Source organism: Oryctolagus cuniculus, chromosome 17 (genome assembly GCF_964237555.1).
Source record: "Oryctolagus cuniculus chromosome 17, mOryCun1.1, whole genome shotgun sequence".
Taxonomy (NCBI): Eukaryota; Metazoa; Chordata; class Mammalia; order Lagomorpha; family Leporidae; genus Oryctolagus; species Oryctolagus cuniculus.
The window spans coordinates 47321449-47342431 of record NC_091448.1 but is presented as its reverse complement, the minus strand read 5'-3'; the positions used below and the strand labels follow the sequence as shown (position 1 = coordinate 47342431).

At 47.7% G+C, this 20983-nt stretch overlaps 1 protein-coding gene across 4 annotated transcripts in view; it reads left to right on the top strand.

Annotated features, from left to right (window-relative positions):
• Window positions 1-20983, top strand: part of SMYD4 (SET and MYND domain containing 4) — a 63558-nt gene that overhangs the window by 1653 nt on the left and 40922 nt on the right. The window lies entirely within an intron of this gene.

Genomic DNA, 20983 nt, shown 5'->3' with positions numbered 1-20983 from the left:
TATCTCTTTCTGATGGAGAGGTTAATTTCAGGGTTTTTGTATTTTAAGGCATTCAAGATTCTTGCTATTTCCACAGGTTTTTGTTTTGTGTGTGTGTGTGTGTGTGTGCGTGTGTGTGTTTATATTTATTTATTTGACAGAGTTACACAGAGAGAGGAGAGGCAGAGAGAGAGAGGCCTTCCATCCACTGGTTCACTCCCCAATTGGCTGCAATGGCTGGAGCTGTGCCGATCCAAAGCCAGGAGCTTCTTCCGGGTCTCCCACGTGGGTGCAGGGGCCCAAGGACTTGGGTCATCTTCGACTGCTTTCCCAGGCCATAGCAGAGCTGGATCGGAAGAGGAGCAGCCAGGTCTTGAACAGGCACCCATATGGGATGCCGGCGCTTCAGGCCAAGGCGTTAATCCACTGAGCCACAGCACCGGCCCCGTTTTTGGTTTTTTTTTTTCTTTTTTTCTTAATCTACAATTACAGAGCAAGTAGGAATGACTGCTTTGCTTTTTTCAGTGTTAATGTTACCAAGTGCTCAAACTTGGAAGGATCTTACAGGTCATGTAGTCTTAACTCCAGTAATTTTATTTTTTAAAAAAGATTTATTTTATTGATTTGAAAGGTAGAGTGACAGAGAGGGAGAGACAGAGTGATCTTCCACCGACTGGTTCGCTCCCCAAATGGCTACAACAGCCACTGTTGGGCCTGGCTGAAGCTAGGAGCCAGGAACTCCATCCTTGTCTCCCACATGGGTGTCAGGGGCGCAGGTACTTGGGCCATTTCTGCTGCCTTCCCAGGTGCATTTGCAGGGATTTATTTATTTATTTGAAAGTCAGAGTTACACAGAGAGAGACAGAGAGATCTTCCATCCACTGGTTCACTCCCCAGTTGGCTACAATGGCTGGAGCTGCACTGATCTGAAGCCAGGAGCCAAGACCTTCTTCCCGGTCTCCCACATGGGTGCAGAGGCCCAGGACTCGAGCCATCCTTCACTGCTTTTCCAGGTGCATTAGCAGGGAACTGGATCGGAAATGGAGCAGCCAGGACTCGAACTGGCACCCATATGGGATGCTGACAGTGCAGGTGGTAGTTTTACCCAATACGCCACAGTGCCGGCCCCATCCCTCCAGTCAGTAATTTTCAAACTCTCTTGATTTTGTTCCACAGTAAGAAATATATTTTAGGGGCTGACATTGTGGCATAGAATGTTAAGCCACCACCTGCGACACTGGCAATTTTTGTGGGCACCAATTCATGTCCCAGCTACTCTACTTTTTTTTTTTAAGATTTATTTATTTTATTTGAAATGCAGAGTTACAGAAAGAGAGGAGTGATAGAGAGAGAGAGAAAGAGAAAGAGAGATCTTCCATCTGCTGATTCACTCCCCAAATGGCCGCAATGGCTGGAGCTGCACTGATCCAAAGCCAGGAGCCAGGAGTTTCCTCCAGGTCTCCCACATGGGTGCAGGGGCCCAAGGTCTCGGGCCATCCTTCACTGCTTTTCCAGGTGCATTAGCAGGGAACTGGATCGGAAATGGAGCAGCCTGGACTCAAACCATGCCCATATTGGATGCTGGTTCTGCAGGCCATAGCTTAACCAGCTGTGCCGCAGCTTTGGCCCCTACTGTACTGATCCAGCCTGCTGCTAATGCACCTGTGAAAGCAATGGAAGATGGCCAAGTGCTTGGGCCCCTGCTATCCATGTGGGAAACCCAGAAGAAGCTTCAGGTTCCTGGCTTCAGCCTGGCCCAGCCCTGGCTGTTGTGGCCATTTGGGGAAGTGAACCAGCAGATGGAAGATCCCCCTTTCTCTATAATTCTGCCTTTCAAAAAATTAATAAACCTTTTTTTTTTTTTTTTTGACAGGCAGAGTGGACAGCGAGAGAGAGACAGAAAGAAAGGTCTTCCTTTTGCCGTTGGTTCACCCTCCAATGGACGCCGTGGCCAGCATGCTGCAGCTGGCACACTGCGCTGATCCAATGGCAGGAGCCAGGTACTTATCCTGGTCTCCCATGGGGTGCAGGGCCCAAGCACTTGGGCCATCCTCCACTGCACTCCCTGGCCACAGCAGAGAGCTGGCCTGAAAGAGGGGCAACTGGGACAGAATCCGGTGCCCCGACTGGGACTAGAACCCGGTGTGCCGGCGCCGCAAGGCGGAGGATTAGCCTAGTGAGCCACGGCGCTGGCCAATAAATCTTAAACAAAACTAGAAATATGTTTTATGTCTCAACTTAGTAAGTACATAAGTATGCAGAAAACTGAAACAAGAGTTTCTGAGAACTTCATTCATTCAGTGAATATTTGTGATCAATATTGAGATTCATATTGTGGCCGGTGCTGCGGCTCAATAGGCTAATCCTCCGCCTGCGGTGCCGGCACCTCAGGTTCTAGTCCCCGTCAGGGAGCTGGATTCTGTCCTGGTTGCCCCTCTTCCAGGCCAGCTCTGTGCTGTGGCCCGGGAGTGCAGTGGAGGATGGCCCAAGTGCTTGGGCCCTGTACCCGCATGGGAGACCAGGAGAAAGTACCTGGCTCCTGCCTTCAGATCAGCGCGGTATGCCGGCCGCAGCACGCCGGCCGCAGCGGCCATTGGAGGGTGAACCAACGGAAAAAGGAAGACCTTTCTCTCTGTCTCTCTCTCTCTCTCACTGTCTACTCTGCCTGTCAAAAAAAAAAAAAAAAAAAAGAGAGAGAGATTCATAGATTCATATTGTGGTAGCCACTGAGCTAGATGCTTAGAATACGACAGTGAACCGAAAAAATCCTTACCTTTGAGCTTAATTCTAGGAAGGAGACACAGCAAATGTTGTAAACGAGATGTTAAAGGTTAGTACAGGAGAAGGAAGAAGAAAAAGTGGAGCAGGGTAGGGGAGCTAGTGCTGGAAGGAGGAATGCAGATGGGACTGTTCAATAAGCACGATCAGATACGCCTCGCTGAAGAGGTGAAGGTTAAGCAAAGACCTGGAGATCCTGGAGCTGACGAAGTCAGCATCAGAGAGGAGCTCTTGGGTAGATCCTGAAGTGCGCAGAGGGTGGGCAGTTCCAGCCACAGCAAGAAGGCCAGTGTGGATGAACGAGGAAAACCGCGGGAAATTACATCAGAGAGGAAGGGACTTGCCTGGGGCTGGAGGAGGCACGGATCCTGCCTGCCAGGGAATGGGGACCTCCCACCTCGGGGCACAAGGAGCTGGCTTCTGCCAACAACATGCCTGAGCCTGGGTGTGGATCCTGTATCCTGTCCCAGGTGCTCCACATGGGAGGTCGCCATCACTTCCACTGGTGGGACCCTAGGTGGACACCTTCTGACCTGCAAAATAATACGTGGGTGTTACTTTAAGTGACTGTAGTTATGGTTGGTTGTTACACAACAAGATAAAACTAATTCTCAGGGTTTTGAGGTTAGAGTGATATGATCTGATTATATTTTAAACAGAGATCAGCAAACCGTAGCCCACAGAGTCCATTCTACTGCCTATTGCCTATGACCCATAGCTAAAAATTTTGTTTATTTTTTTGTTTGTTTTTTAATATTTATTTTATTTGAAATGCAGAATTGGAGAGAGAGAACTTCTATTTCCTGGTTTACTCCCCAAATGTCTGTAATCACCAGGCTGGGCCAGACTGAAGCCAGGAGCCAGGAGCTTCATCCAGGTTTCCCACATATTGGGTACAGGAGCCCAAGGACTTGGGCCATCTGCTGTTGCTTTCCCAGGCACTTAAGCAGTGAGCTGGATCAAAAGTAGAGCAGCAGGCCCAGTGTTGTGGCATAGCGGATAAGGCCGCGGCATGTGATGCCAGCATCCTATTTATGTGCCAGTTCATGTCTCGGCTGCTGCACTTCTGATCCTGCTCCCTGCTAATGTGCCTGGGAAAGCAGTAGAGCATGGCCCAAGTCTTTAGGGACCCTTCTCCCACGTGGGAGACCCAGAAGAAGCTCCTGGCTCCTACCTTGGACCTGGCCCAGCTGCGGCCATTGGGGAGTGAGCCAGCAGATGTGGGATCTTTCTGTCTCTCCCGCCCTCTCTCTCTAAACTCTGCCTTTCAAATAAATAAATAAATCTTTAAAAAAAAAAAAAAAAAAAGTGGAGGGGCCGGTGCTGTGGTGCAGCGGGTTAAAGCCCTGGCCTGAAGCGCCGGCATCCCATAGGGCGCTGGTTCTAGTCCCAGCTGTTCCTTTTTTGATCCAGCTCTCTGCTACAGCCTGGGAAAGCAGCAGAAGATGGCCCAAGTCCTTGGACCCCTGAACCCACGTGGGAGGCCCGGAAGAAGCTCCTGGATTCAGATTAGCACAGCTCCAGCCGTTGTGGCCAATTGGGGAGTGAACCAATTGGGGATGGAAGACCTCTCTCTCTGTCTCTACATCTCCCTGTAACTCTGTCTTTCAAATAAATAAAATAAATCTTTAAAAAAAAAAAAAAGTGGAGTAGCTGAGATTCGAACAGGCACCCATATGGGATGCTGGTATTACAGGCAGCGGCTTGACCTTTTATACCACAACACTAGCCCCTAAAAATGGTATTTACAGATAAAGCATTTGTAGGTGATTTGACAATAGGGAATACTGGCTTTGAATCCCTGACTTTTAAGCAAAATGGTATTCATTTTTGTGAAAATTCCAGTTTTCTCATTAATAGACCTTTATTACAAAAAATTATACTGTATTACATTTTTAATTTTGTGGGTGAAAATGTTGAGGAATTTGGTTTTTGTTACTTAAAGATCTGTGTAATAGCTTTCAGTTTGCCTCTTGGCTTGCAAAGCCTAAATGTTTACTCCAGCTTGCAGAGGGAAGTTCCCTGACCCCTTCTGCAAAGCACTGTTGTGGCTGTGGCATGGAGGACAGACCATGGGAGGTTGGGAGGCTGGTGTGTGAACGTGGGTGGGAGGTAAGACGGTGATAATGTGGACCACAGTGGGAGTAGTGGGAATAGTGAGACGGGGTTGGATTCTGGGGCAGATTCAACAGCGTTTCCTGAGAGATGGGGTCCAGTGTGTTAGAGAACGTGAGAAGTAAAAAAAATGGCTGTAGGGATTTAAGCCTCACAGGCCCCAGGAAGGACGGAATTGCTGTCACCTGGAGACTGCAGAGGGCACTGTCTCAGGAAGAGCACAGGGTCACATTTAACTCTCAGACTGTAGAAGAGAGGCCTGCAATTGAGATACAGGCTTGGCAGGGTTTGTTTGTTTGTTTTGACAGGCATAGTTAGACAGTGAGAGAGAGAGACAGAGACAAAGGTCTTCCTTCCATTGGTTCACCCCCTAAATGGCTGCTACGGCCGGTGTGCTGCGCTGATCCGAAGCCAGGAGTCAGGTGCTTCCTCCTGGTCTCCTGTGCTGGTACAGGGCCCACAGACTTGGCAGTTCTACTAGGATCCTTTAGAAGGTTCATGGAAAATGGAATTAAAATCTAAGTTTATTTTGTTGCAAAAATTTTTTTGAAATCCATTATTTACTTGAAATTCAGAGTTACACAGAGAGAAGGAGAGGCAGAGAGAGAGAGAGAGAGGTCTTGCATCCGCTGGTTCACTCCCTAGTTGGCTGCAATGGCTGGAGCTGCACCAATCCGAAGCCAGGAGCTTCTTCTGGGTCTCCCATGTGGGTGCAGCGACCCAAGGATTTGGGCCATCTTCTACTGCCTTCCCAGGCCACAGCAGAGAGCTGGATTAGAAGTGGAGCAGCCGGGACTTGAACTGGCACCCATATGGTATGCCGGCACTGCAGGCGGTGGCTTTACCTGCTGCGCCACAGCGCCGCCCCCCAGGATGGAGTTTTTGCTTCCTGGCTTCAGCCTGGCCCAGCCCAGGCTGTTGCAGCCATCTGGGGAGGAAACTAGCAGAAGAAAGGTCATTCTCTCTGTCTCTCCCTTTGTCTGTAACTGTGCCTTTCAGATAAACAAGTGAATCTTTAAAGAAATTAGTCAGGGGCCAGTGCCATGGCATAGCAGATAAAGCCCCTGCCTGTGGTGCTGGCATCCCATATGGGCGCTGGTTCTAGTCCCAGCTGCTCTTCTTCTGATTTAGCTCCTTGCTGATGGCCTGGGAAAGCAGCAGAGGATGGCCCCAGAGCTTGGGCCCCTGCACCGACATGGGAGACCTGGAAGAAGCTCTTGGTTCCTGGCTTCAGATCAGCCCAGCTCAGGCCTTCGTGGCCATTTGGGAAGTGATCCAGTAGATAGAAGATCTCACTCTGTGTGTGTGTGTGTGTGTGTGTGTGTGTAACTCTGCCCTTCAAATGAATAAACAAATATTTTTAAAAATTAATAAAAAAGGTGATAGAAAATGCATATAATGAAAAAACTATGCATGGGGGGCCAGTGCTGTGGCGTAGTAGGTTAAGCCTCCACCTGTGGTGCCAGCATCCCATATGGGCATTAGTTTGGATCCCAGCTGCTACTCTTCTGTCCAACTCTAATATGGCCTGGGAAAGCAGTGGAAGATGACTCAAGTGCTTGGGCCCCTGTACCCACATGGGGGACCCAGAAGAAACTCCTGGCTCCTGGCTTTAGATGGGCTCAGCTCCAGCCATTGCTGCCATTTAGGGAATGAGCCAGCAGATGGAAGACCTGTCTCTCTGTATCTGCCTCTCTGTAACTCTGCCTCTCAAATAAATGGGTACATCTTTAAAAAAAACTGAAAACTATTCATGAATTTCCAGTTTTTTGCACCAATATTAACATCTTTTAATTCTGTTTTTCTACGAACTTCTTTTTTTTTAAAGATTTTATTTATTTATTTGAGAGAGCCATCTGGGCTATCATCTACTGCTTTCTGGGTCATCATCTACCACTTTCCCAGGCCATAGCAGAGAGCTGGATTGGAAGAAGAGAAACCAGGACTAGAACCGCAGGGGCCACAGGCAGAGGATTAACCTACTGCGCCGCAGCGCCAGCCCCCCAGACTTCTTGAAGTACCCTCGTGCTTTGCATCTGGAGCCATTAAACCTGAATAAGCTCGTCAAGCACGAGAGTGTAGATGCCTTCTGTGTGTGATGCACTTTGAAATTTCCCTTCTACTTAGCTCATTTTAAAAATGCTGATCAGAACCCACTAAATTAATTTCATGACTCGTTGAGTCATGACCTGGAATTTGAAAAATAATGCCTGAAGCCCTACGGGGTCTGGTGATTACCTTCACAGAATTTCCAAAACTGATGAGGACCTACTGATGAGAACTTTGGGTAACAGAGTTTTCTCAAGATCAACTGATAGAGTTTAAGCAACAAGAATCATTTGATGTTTGGTATACTGAGAGAATATAAACAAAAGGAAAGGATTTGCCTGGTTGTTTAGTATTGGAGCTCCTCCAGGCTCCAGCCTGCACTCTTTGTCCTGTTCACTCTGTATCCTCTGCTGAGACAGCGTAGTTCACACATCAATTGTCTCCTCTATGCTGGGTATCCTTAAAATTATACCTCTCTTCTGAGAGTCACATCTCTAAACCCAGCTGACTACTTGAAAGTCTCAAAGATGCTTAAAATTCAACATATCAAAACCAAACTCACAGTCTTGTCCTCAAAACAAGGTTCCCTTCCAATGGTCACTATCTCAGTGTTTTACGTTCAGTTCCTAAACCCAGACACCTAAGAGCCATCCTGTGTTGAAATCTCCACTCATGATCTTTCCACAGCCTGTGTCCAGTTATTTTCTGTAACTCCTTAGTGCCGTCCCTGTGTCGAGTTGCTACCCAGAAGCCTCCTAGTCATGCCTGTTTTCCTTCTCCCTCATGCCCATATAAAATCTGTTCTCACAGCCTGTCTGTTATAATACTGCAGATGCTGGGGTTCTCAGATTTGGCACTAGGCCTTCAGCTTCTGGGTAGCATACGATAGATTACAAGGGACAGTACTCCTACTGCGATTTAAAAAGTTAATGCTGTAGGGGCCAGCACTGTGGAGTAGCAAGTTAAGCCATGGCTTTTAGTGCTGGCATCACATGTGGGTGTCAGTTCGAGCCCTGGCTACTCCACTTCCAATCCATCTCCCTACTAATGTTCCTGGGAAAGCAGCAGAAGATGGCCCAAATCCTTGGTCCCCTGCACCCATGTGAAAGACCTGGAGGAAGCTCCTGACTTTGGCCTGGCACAGCCGTGGCTATTGCGGCTATTTGGGGAGTGAACTAATGGGTGGAAGATCTCTTTCTCTGTGCCTCTCCTCTCTCTCTAACTGTGCCTTTCAAATAAATAACTATTTTTTTAAAATTAATGCTGTAATAATATTTTTAAAGACATCAGATAACAGCAGGGCTAGATGGACTAGAATTCCAGAGAAGGGAGCTGGGGTTATGGAACAGTGAGTTAAGCTGGCACTGCTTGCAACATTGACATCCAATATTAGAGTGCTGATTTGAGTCCCAGCTACTCTGCTTCTGATCCAGCTTCCTGCTGAAGTGCCTGGAAAGCAGCAGAAAATGGCCCAGGTGCTTGGGTCCCTGCTACCCATGTAGGGGGCAAGGATGCAGCTCCTGGCTCTTGGCTTTGGCCTGGCTCTTGCCTGGCTGTTGAGGCCATTTGGAAAGTGAATCAGAGAGAGCTCTGTCTCTTTGTGACTCTGCCTTTCAAATAAGTAAATGCATATTCCAGAGAAGGATGATTGCTTCCTGGGTTGTCACCAGCCATTTCCTTTCCCGGGAGTGCTTGCAGGCCAAGGATCAGGCTAGAACCCCACAGAGGAAAAGTCCTGGTGGAAACAGATGGGAGATCTCTTGGCAGCCTGGGGCTGATGTGAAGGGCTGGAAGCTGGAGAAGACCCCAATGTGGCAGTGTTCCTCACGAGCCCTTGACTGACGCCTCAGGAGGAACAGAATGCCAACAGAAAGGCAGAGTGAAGCCTGGGAAATGAGACCACGGAGGAGAGGGGCCTGCATCAAACAGATGTTTGCCTGTCGCTACGTTTGCCTGATTTTGAGCCTCTGTAGCACGGTGCTCTGAGCTCGCAAGGCTAAAGCTTTCCAGCCCGAGAACAGCGAGACTTCCCAGGCTGTGGACCAGAAGACCGGGAGGCCACATCCAAGGCACAGGGAAAAACCAGAAGTCTAGTAAAAATGTAGTCCAAGCAGTTATTCATTTATTATTTGAAGGCAGAGCAATGGAGAGAGGGGGAATGATGGAGAGAGATTTTCCATCTGCTGGTTTATTCTTCAAACGGTCACAACAACAGGGACTCCCACATGGGTGGGAGGGGGAGGGGCCCAAGCACTTGGGCCATCCTCCGCTGCTTTCCCAGGCACATGAACAGGAAGCTGGATCAGAAATTGAGCTGCAGGGGCCAGCCCTGTGGTGTAGCTGGGTAAAGCCGCCGCCTGAAGTGCCAGCATCCCATACGGATCCCTGCACACACATGGGATACCCGGAAGAAGCTCCTGGCTTCAGATCAGCCGAGCTCCAGCTGTTGAGACAATTTGGGGAGTGACCCAGTGGGTGGAAGATTCTCTCTCTCTCTCTGCCTCTGCCTCTCTGTACCTCTGCCTTTCAAATAAATAAATTAAAAAAAGAAAGAAAGAAAGAAATGGAGCAGCAGGGATTCAAACAGGCACTCTGATGTGGGATGCCAGCATTGTAAGTGGAGGCTTAACTCACTGTTTCACAGCATCAGCCCCTCCATTCCATGTTTTAAATTTTCCTTTTTAAAAATTTTTATTTTAAAATGAATGCATTCATTTTCCATGAAAGACAGAAAGAGAGAGATATCTTCCATCTGCTGGTTCACTACCCAAATGTCCACAGCGGTTAGGACTCAGCCAAGCTGAAGCCAGGATCCTAGAACTCCATCCGGGTCTCCCAGACGAGTGCAAGGGCCCAAGCACTTGAGCCATAATCTGCTGCCGCCTCACAGGCTGCATTACCAGGAAGGAACTGGAAAGAGAGGAGCTGAAACTCAAGCCAGGCACTCCAGTAGGGGGTATGGGCATCCCAAGCAGCAATGTAACTGCTGTGCCAAGTGCCTACCTCCAATTTAATTCTTGATTGGGTAGACATGGGCCAAGCCCTCATCCTATTTGCCTAAAATAGGGAAGAGGGCACTTTTGTGGGGGAGGATGTCATTTAGCTTTAGTCATTTGTCCATGTATAGGAGTTAGTAGACATGGATGATAAAGTAACTCTGACCAGGGGCCTGCATTAGCATAGTAGGTTAAGCTGCCACCTGCAATGTCGTCATTCCAAATGGGCACAGGTTTGAGTTCTGGCTGCTCCATTTCCAATCCAGCTCCCTGCTAATGGCCTGGGAAAGTGCTTGGGCCCTTGCACCCATGTGGGAAAACTGGAAGAAGCTCCTGGCTCTTGGCTTTGGCATGGCCCAGCCTTGGCCTTTGTAGCCATTTAGAGGGTGAACCAGCTGATGGAAGATCTCTCTGTGTCTCTCCCTCTCTCTCTCTGTAACTCTGCCTTTCAAACAAATAAATACATCTTTAAAAATAAATAAAATAACTGTCATTAACATGTTTAAGAAAATAAAGAAGGGATGGGTATTGTGGCATAGCGAGGCAACCCACCACTGTGTCACCCCATCCCCTTTCAGAGTGCCAGTTGGAGTCCTGGTACGTGCATTTCAAATCCAACATCCCAGGAGGCAGCAAGGAAGGGCCTGAGTGCTTACCTTATAGAGTTTCTAGCTCCTGGCTTCAACCTGGCCCAGCTCTGGCTGTGGCAGGTATTTAAGGAGTAAACCAGTGGTGGAGGATTTCTCTTTCTCTCTCTGTCTCTGTATATCTATCTATCTACATACATACATGCATACATACATATAAATAAATATATTCCTATCGCTGTCCCTTTCAACTACATAAGAAATAGACCTTAAGAAAAATAGAAGAGGGGCCGGCGCTGTAGCATAGTAGATTAAGCATCTGCCTGTGGCACCAGCATCCCATATGGGCACCAGTTCAAGTCCTGGCTGCTCCACTTCCAATCCAGCTCCCTGCTAATGTTGCTGGGAAAACAGTGTAGGATGGCTCAAGTGCTTGGGCCCCTGTACCCACGTGGTAGACCAGGAAGAAGCTCCTAGCTCCTGGCTTCTGATAGGCTCAGCTCCGGCCACTGTGGCCATCCAGGGAATGAACCAGTGGGTGGAAGATCTCTCTCTGTAACTCTGCCTCTCAAGTAAATAAAAAAAAAATCTTTACAACAACAACAGAAAAAGGGAAACATGGACAAAGTAGAAGGAAAAATAGATTTCAACATTGAATTGGAATCTATAAAAAAGAATCAAATATACTTTTTAAAAGTTATTTATTTATTTTGAAAGGCAGAATTACAGAGAGGCAGAGGGAGAGGTCAATCTTCCATTCGCTGGTACACTCCCCAAATGATCGCAATGGCCAGAGCTGCGCTGATCCAAAGCCAAGAGCTTCCTCCGGCTCTCCCATGTGAGTGCAGGGCAGGGGCCCGAGGACTTGGGCCATCTTCTACTGCTTTCCCAGGCCATAACAGAGAGCTGGATCAGAAGTGGAGCAGCTGGGACTTGAACAGCTTCCATATGAGATGCCAGCACTGCAGGCAGTGGCTTTACCACTGTGGCTATGCCACAGCACCACCTCAAATATACTTTCTAAAACTGAAAATTCATAACTAAATTATAAACTCAATATCTAAACTTGACAACAAATTGAATGATGTAAAATAAGATCAGTAAATCGGTTTATAGGTTGATAAAATAAAATTAAGCACTGGAAGACAAATGGTTTTGAGAAAAATGTCACAGCATATGAGAGACTTGTGAGACGTGATCAAATACTCTAATATACTTGTAATTGGAGTCCCAGGAGAAAATAGAGTGGTACAGAATCAATGTTCCAAAAATAGGGACACAGATTTTCTTCTGAAACTGACAAAAGACATCAGCTTACCAATTGTAGAAGCTCAACATATCCTGAGCAGTGTATGAAAATAAAGTCATTCCTCAGGGGCAGCCTTGTGGCCTCCATCCACTGGTTCACTCCCCAATTGTAACGGACAGAGGTTAATCTGCTGCCTGTGATGCTGGCATCCTATATGGGTACTGGTTCGAATCTCAGCTGTTCCACTTCTTATTTTTTTATTTAGATTTATTTATTTATTTGAAAAGCAGAATTAGAGAGAGAGGGGGAGAAATAGAGAGACCTTCCATCCACTGGTTCATCCCCACCCCTAAATGGCCACAATGGCCAGAGCTGAGCCAAGCCAAAGCCAGGAGCCAAGAGCTTTATCTGGTTTTCCCACAGTAGTGCAGGGGACCAAGGATTTGGGCCATCTTCCACTGCTTTCCCAAGAATGTTAGCAGGAAGCTGGATTGGAAGTGGAGCAGCCAGGACTCACTGGTGCCCATTTGGGATGCCACCATTGCAGGCTACAGCTTAATCCTCTGCACTACAGCACCAGCATCTTCTCTGCTTCTGATCCAGCTCCCTGCTAATGTGCCTGGGAAAGCAGTGGAAGGCGGCCCAAGTACTTGAGCCCCTGCACCCACATGGAAGACGTGGATGCAGTTCCAGGCTCCTGGCTTCAGCCTAGGAGAGCCCCAGCTGTTGTAGTCATTTGGGGAGTAAACCAATGGATAGAAGACCTCTCTCTGTCTCTGTCTCTCTCTTTCTCTCCGTTTCAAAACAAAAACAGCTGGGGCCAGCGCTTTGGCATAGCAGGTAAAGCTGCTGCCTGCAATGCCAGCATCCCTTATGGGCACCAGCCTGGCTGTTGTAGACATCTGACAGTGACCCTGCACCCTTTCAGTGCTTGGTGTGCACTATGCTTCTCACCATGTGACCTTTACTTAGGATATTTCTTCTGCCTGAAATGCTCCTCCTAACTCCCCTGCAGCCCAGCTTCATGAGCCTCATTAATTTCTTTTCTTAAAGGTTTGTAAGTATTATTTATCTTTTTTTAAAGACATTATTTTTTTGAAAGACAGAGTTACAGAGAAAGAAGGAGAGATAGAAATCTTCCATCTGCTGGGTCACTCCGCAAATGGCCACAACTGCCGGAGCTTGGCCAGACTGAAGCCAGGAGCCAGGAGCTTCTTCTGGGTCTCCCATGTCGGTGGCAGGGGCCCAAGCACTTGGGCCATCCTCCGATGCTTTCCCAGGCACATTAACAGGGAGGTGGATAGGAAATGGAACAGCCGGGACTCAAACTGGCACCCCTATGGGATGCCAGCAGCTTCACCTGCTATGCCACAATGCCAGCCCTGAGCCTGATTGGTTTCTGCTTATCCTTTAGGATAAGGCAAACCTTTTTTTTTTTTTTTTTTTTTAAGATTTATTTATTTGAAAGTCAGAGTTACACAGAGAGAGAAGGAGAGGCAGAGAGAGAGAAAAAGAGAGAGGTCCTCCATCCACTGTTTCACTCCCCAATTGTCTGTAACGGCCGGAGCTGTGCCAATCCAACACCAGGAGCCGGGAGTTTCTTCTGGGTCTCCCATGCGGGTGCAGGGGCCCAAGGACTTAGGCCATCTTCCACTGCTTTCCCACGCCCTGGCAGAGAGCTGAATCAGAAGTGGAGCAGCCAGGACTTGAACCAGCACCCATATGGGATGCTGGCACTGCAGGTGGTGGCTGTACCTGCTATGCCGGCCCCCAGGCAAACCTTCTGCGAGCCTCAGTGGGATCATCTTTACTGTTTATATGTTTACCATACTGTGTGCTTTTCCTTTACTTATTTGTGTGGTTATTTAATTAATGTCTGTGTTCACCACTAAATTTTAAATTTCATGAGGACAGAGACCTCATGTCCCTGTGTCTATATTTGTCTTTCTATAGACAAGAACAGTGTAGTGTCAAAAAATAAATTCTCAGTAAATAGTCATTGAATGACAGCTTGGTAATGTAGATGAAATTCTTAGTTTAATAACTGACACATTTCAATGCTCAGAATGGCATACACATGTAAATGAGAATTTCATATATATGCAGGTCCACAAAAACATACCTTTCAAGTCAAGGTTGGCATCTTTATCTTGTGCCTGGCCACTTAATAGGCACTCAGATATTACTTGAATAAAGAATGAGTTTAGGGGCCGGTGCTGTAGCTCAGCAGGTTAAAGCCTAGCCTACAGTGCCTGCATCCCATATGGTTGCCGGTTCAAGTCCTGGATGCTCTACTTTATCCAGCGCCTTGCTGATGCACCTGGGGAAGCAGTGGAAGATGGCCCAAGTCCTTGGGCTCCGACACCCATGTGGGAGACCCAAAAGAAGATCCTGGCTCCTGGCTTTGGCCTGGCCCAGCCCCGGTGGTTGCGGCCAGTTTTTGGAGTGAACCAGCTGATAGAAGTCCTCTCTCTCTCTTTCTCCTTCTCTAACTCTACCCTTCAAATAAATACAATAAATCTTAAAAAAATTAGTTTAGTTTTGAGATTTGGCTAGTTCAGGTACTCGGTACAAGTAGGATTATACCTCTTTTAATTATTTTCCTTATTTATTCATGTAAGATAAAAATACATTTCTATTATAAGAGGTTGAAATAATATTTAATAAAATGAAACATGAGTTTCCCCGTTACCCTTCTTCTCACTCTTTCACAGAGGTAATCACAGTTACTAAGTTACTACAGTAACTTTCTTTTTCTTTTCTTTTCTGTTTTTGAAAGAGTTACAGAACTCTACCCGCTGGTTCACTTCTCCAGTGGCTGCGAGGGCCGGGGCTGGGCCAGGCTGCAGCCAGGGGCTTCTTCCAGGTCTCCCATGTGCATGCAGGGACTCAAACACTTGGGCCGTCTTTTTCTGCTTTTCCTAGGCCATTAGCAGGAAGCTGGATTGGAATTGGAGCAATCAGGACTCAAAGCAGTGCCCATATGGGGTGCTGGCCTCAAATGTAGCTGTTTTAACCACTATACCACAGCACCAGCCCCCTAAAGTAACTTTCTAGTCCTTTTTATATATTTTCATACATTTGTCGGTAACTGTGTAATTTTTTATTTTTTTAAGATTTATTTATTTCTCTCTCTCTCTCTGCCTCTCTTCTCTCTGTGTAACTCTTTCAAATAAATAAATAAGTCAAAAAAAAAAAAGGAGGGGCTGGCGCTGTGGTACAGCAGGTTAACGCCCTGACATGAAGCACCCACATCCCATATGGGCACCAGTTTGAGACCCGGCTGCTCCACTTCCTGATCCAGCTCTCTGCTATTGCCTGGGAAAACAGTAGAAGATGGCCCAAGTCCTTGGGCCGCTGCACCCGTGTGGGAGACCCAGAAGAAGCTCCTGGCTCCTGGCTTCGGATCAGCACAGCTCCAGCCGTTGCAGCCAATTGGGGAGTGAACCATCAGATGAAAGACGCCTCCCCCGACCCCGTAACTCTGACTTTCAAATAAATAAATAAATCTTTTTTTTTTTAAATCTTCTTTTAAAAAAAAGATTTATTTATTTGAAAGTCAGAGTTACATAAAAAGAGAGAGAGAGAGAGGTCTTCCTTCCGATGGTTCACTGCCCAGATGGCCGCAACGGCTGGAGCTGCGCAGATCAGGAACCAGGAGTTTCTTTGGGGTCTCCCACGTGGGTGCAGGGGCCCAAGGACTTGGGCCATTTTCTACTGCTTTCCCAGGCCACAGCAGAGAACTGGATTGGAATTGGAGCAGTCAGTTCCAGAACCGGCTCCCATATGGGATGCCGGCACTGCAGGTGGCGGCCTTACTCACTATGCCACAGTGCTAGCCCCTTGTGTATTTTTTAAAATGACCCCTTATTTTTTATTGTTGACTTTTTTTAAGATATATTTTTTTTATTTATTTGACAGATAGAGTTAGACAGTAAGAGAGAGAGAGACAGAGAGAAAGCCCCTCTCTGTTGGTTCACCCCTCAAATGGCCGCTATGGCTGGAGCTACGCTGATCCGAAACCAGGAGCCAGGTGCTTCCTTCTGGTCTCCCACGTGGGTGCAGAGGCCCAAGCACTTGACCATCCTCCATTGCCTTCCTGGGCCACAGCAGAGAGCTGGACTGGAAGAGGAGCAACCTAGATCAGAACCGGTGCCCATATAGGATGCCGGCGCCGCAGATGGAGGATTAACCAAGTGAGCTATGGAGCTGGCCCCTGTTGACTTTTTTTAAAAAGATTTATTTTTATTTATTTGAAAAAGTTACAGAGAGAGGTAGAAACAGAGAGAGGGGTCTTCCATCTGCTGGTTCACTTCCCAAATGGCCACAATAGCTGGAGCTGAGCTGATCTGAAGCCAGGAGCTCCTTTCAGGTCTCCCACGTGGGTGCAGGGACCCAAGGACTTGGGCCATCTTATACTGCTTTCCCAGGCCATAGCAGGGAGCTGGATCTGAAGTGGAACAACCAGGACTAGAACTCACGCCCATATTGGATGCGGGTGCTTCAGGCCAGGGCGTTAACCCACTACACCACAGCACCGGCCCCAGATAATTATTTTCATTTGTTTTTCGTGTGTGCATTTTTACTGCTACAGTGAATGATGCATATGTTCTTGTACACAAATTTAAGAAATTAAGATAAATTCTTAGACAAGGAATTGCTGCACTCAGTTATGAGCCTTGAAAATCGAGCAGGTGCTGCCAGGTTGCCTTCCCGAAAGGCTTTACCCTTCACCGTGAACAGGAAGTCACTTCCCGCTTCCTCACCAGCGCTGGTAAGGAACAGTCTTTAATTCTGTCATCCTAAGAAAAAAAAAAATCACACTTTGCATTTTTCTGATTACAAAGTGAAGTAATGTTCTTTTTCATACATTAGAGCCCATTCTTCTCTGACTTGCTCACCATGTCCTTTCCCATTTTTTTTTTCTTTGCTGTCTTTCTTACTAATTTACAGGAGATCTTTAGAAGTCTGACTATATAACTCTTTGCTGTCTATGTTTTTCTCCTATTCTGTTTATCTTTTTTTTTTTTCTATCTGATTATGGTATCTTTCACTGTATAAAGGCTCTCTGTGTCCATGGACACAGATTCAATCACATTTTCAAATTATTTTTAAAAGTATTCTTCGTGTCTCTGCCTTTCAGAAAAGTAATTAAATCTCTTTATAAGAAAGTTTAAAAAAAAACCTTGAATTTGCAAGCACTATGCTGATTCATGCAAATGAGGTGCGTGGCAGGCGTGTCCTGCTGTAGCTTCCTGCCACCACAGCTTCAGCACCTCAGGGGCTTGTGTGAGCCTTGGGCCCGGCTCCTGTGTAGTCAGGGTTGTGGTGGTTGCATCTGTACTGAACACGTTCAGGCCTTTGTCTTGTCATTATTTCCTAAACAATAGAGAATAATACCTATTTACATAGCATTTACATTGCATTGGGTGTTGTAACTAATCTAGAGATGATATAAAGTATATGGGAGAGTATGCATAAATTATGCAGTTAGTTCATTTTATGTAAGGAACTTGAGCACACACTTGTATATATGTGTGTGCACTTTTTGTTTGTTTGTTTGTTTGACAGGCAGAGTTAGACAGTGAGAGAGAGAAAGAGAGAAAGGTCTTACTTTTTCCGTTGGTTCACCCTCCAAATGGCCACTATGGCCAGCGTGTTGCAGCCGGCACGCTGTGCCGATCCGAAGCCAGGAGCTTCCTCCTGGTCTCCTATTCGAGTGCAGGGCCCAAGGACCTGGGCCATCCTCCACTGCACTCCTGGGCCACAGCAGAGAGCTGGACTGGAAGAGGAGCAACCGGGACAGAATCCGGTGCCCTGACTGGGACTAGAACCCCGGGTATCTTTCTTTTTGTTTTTATTTTTTTGAAAGGAAGAGTGACAGAAATAGATCTTCCAGGGCTGGTGTAAAACCTCTGCTTCCAATGCCAGCATCCCACATGGGCATCAATTCAAGTCCTGGCTGTTCCACTTCCAATCCAGCTCCCTACTAATGGCCTGGGAAAGCCGCAGAAGACAGCTTGAGTAATTGGGCCCCTGTCACCCAACCCTGCAACAGCTGAAGCTGGGCCATTCTGAAGCCAGGAGCCAGGAGCTTCTTCCAGGTCTCCCTCGTGGGTGTGGGGGCCCAAGGACTTTGGCCATCTTCCATTGCTTTCCCAGACCACAGCAGAGAGCTGGTTTGGAAGTGGAGCCATCTGGGGGAGTGAACCAGCGGATGGAAGACACCTCTCTCTTTCTCTCCCTCTTTCCGTCTCCCTCTTCCTCTCCCCCTCCCCCTCTCCCTTCCTCTCTCCCTCCCCCTCCCCCTCCCCCTCCCCCCTCTCCCTCCCCCTCTCCCTGCCCCCCCCTTCTCTCTCTCTGCCTGTCTGTAACTCTGCCTTTCAAATAAATAAATAAATCTTTTAAAAAGGAAAGAAAAGAACAGATGGCCCAAGTACTTGGACACCTGCACCCATGTGGGAGACCGGGGTGGAGTTTCAGGCTTCTGGCTTTGGTCTGGCCCAGGCCATTGCAGTCACTGGAGTAAACCCATGGGTGGAAGATCTCTTCCTCTCTCTCTGTAACTCTGTGTTTCAGATAAATAAATCTCTCTTTAAAAATTATGTACATAGGGGCCAGTATTGGCATAGCAGGTTAAGCTGCCGCCTGCAGTGCCAGCATCCCGTATGGGATGTTTGAGTCCCAGCTGCTCCACTTCCGATCCAGCTCCCTCCTAACGTGCCTGGGAAAGCAGCAGAAGATGTCCCAAATGCTTGCGCCCCTGCAACCATGTGGAAGACCTGGATGAAGCTCCTGGGTTCTGTCTTCAGCCTGGCCCAATCCCTGCCTTTGCGGCCATTTGGGGAGTGAAACAATGGATTGAGGGATCTCTCTCTCTCTCTCTCTCTCTGTAACTATGCCTTTCAAAATAAATCTTTAAAAAATCACATACATGTTTCAGGTGTACAGTTCATTCTGTGTGTGACATAGTCTAACCTTCCCCAGCTAGACAATTTTTCTACAACATTTATTGAATGGCCCATCCTTTCCCCAATGCTTCAGAGTAATGCACTCATTAAAGTGAAATTCCCACTTATCTATGAATTTGTTTCTGGATGCTACGTCTGTGCCCAAACCAAAGAGTTTGAATTCCTGTGACTTCATAGCACCATCTTAGAACTCCTCCAGTTTCAAGTAACAAGAACCCAGCTCGGATCATGAATCCCAGCCCTGAGACGGGGATGTCCAAAAGCGGATCTGTTTTCAGGCTGGTTGTCTCCTGGGGTTCAGAGGATGTCATCTCATTTTACATTTCTTCATCTGACGGACGGTCTCCATCTAGTGGGCACTGTAACCATGTGCAGCCCTGGGCACACCCTGGTCGTTTAATAACCCCAGGGAGAGTTTCACAGGTTCCATGTTGGGCTCAGGTCAACCCAAGTTTATCTTATCGCAAGCACATGCCTTCAGCCAAAGGCGAGGGGCTCCTTTTGTGAAATTGAAGGCAACTCTGTTTCAGCCCCAGGGAGTATTTCCCCACAGAGATTTACCAGAGGTGGAAGAAAGAGCGCTCAGAAGCAGGGAGGTCTGGCACAAATGTGGCATTGCTGTCCAGCAGGCCTCGCCCCCACACGTTGTCCCTTTTGTTCTGTTTGTTTGTTTTTTAAGGATTTGTGTATTTATGTGAAAGAGTTAGAAGAGGGAGAGATGGAGAAAAAGAGTAATCTTCCATCTACTGGATCAATTCCTATACAGGCTGGGCCAGGCCAAAACCGGGAGCCAAGAACATCTTTTGGATCTTTGGCTGTCAGGTGCCCAAGCACTTGGGCCATTTTCTACTGCCTTTCCAGACCATTAGCAGGAAACTGGATCAGAAGTGGAGCAGCCAGGACATGAACTGGTGCTCATGTGGAATGCTGGCTTCATAGGCAGTGACTTAACCCGCTGTGCCACAGCACCAGCCCCACATTGTCCTTTTTTAAAGTTTTTATTTAAGGGCCAGTATTGGAATAGGTAATTGAACTGTTGCTTGTCATACTGACATCCCATAGTGGAGTTCTGGTAGGCATCTTGGCTGCTCCACTTCTGATCCAACTTCCTGCTAATGCACCTGGGAAAGCAGCAGATGATGACTCAAGTACTTGGGCCCCTGCCACCCATGCAGGAGAGCAGGATGGAGTTCCAGGCTCCTTGGCTATAGCCACTGGGGAATGAACCAGATTTTTCTTTCTTTTTCTTTTTTTTTTTTTTTTTAAGATTTATTTATTTATTTGAAAGTCAGAATTACACAGAGAAAGGAGAGGCAGAGAGAGAGAGGGAGAGGTCTTCCATCTGATGGTTCACTCCCAATTGGCCGCAACGGCCAGAGCTATGCCGATCCGAAGCCAGGAGCCAGGAGCTTCTTCCTGGTCTCCTTCGTGGGTATAGGGGCCCAAGGACATGGGTCATCTTCTACTGTTTTTCCAGGCCATAGCAGAGAGCTAGATCGGAAGTAGAGCAGCCGTGTCTTGAACCAGCGCCCATATGGGAAGCCAGTGCTTCAGGCCAGGGCATTAACCCGCTGCGCCACAGCACTGGCCCCAGATTTCTCTTCCCTCTCCCTCTCCCCCTCCCCCTCTCTCCCTCTCTCCCTCTCTCCCTCTCTCCCTCTCTCCCTCTCCATCCCCTCCCCCTCTCTCCATCCCCTCCCCCTCCCTCTATGTTGCTCTGCCTTTCAAATAAATAAATCCTTAATTATTTATTTGAGAGGCAGGCAGCTCCCATCTGCTTATTTGCTCCTTTTTTTTTTTTCCCAACATTTTTTTATTTGAAAGGCAGTGTTACAGAGAGGGAGAGGCAGAGAGAGAGACCTTTCATCCGATGACTCCCCAGATGGCTAAAACAGCCAGGGCTGGGCCAGGGCTGGGCCAGACTGAAGCCAGGAGTTTTATCCAGGTCTCACACATGGGTACAGGGGTCCAAGGACTTGGGCTGTCTTCTGCTACCTTCCCAGGTGCATTAACAGGGAGCTGGATCAGAAGTGGAGCATGCGGGTCTCAAACTGACACCCCTATGGGATGCTGGCACTGCAGGTGGCAGCTTTACCTGCTATGCCCCAGCACTGGCCCCTGGTTCACTCCTAAATGCCTGCAACAGCTGGGACTCAGCCAGGCTGAAGCTAGGAGCCAGAAACTTAATCTAGATCTCCCGCATGGGTGACAGGGACCCAAGTACTTGAACCATCACCTGCTGCCTCCCAAGATGTACAT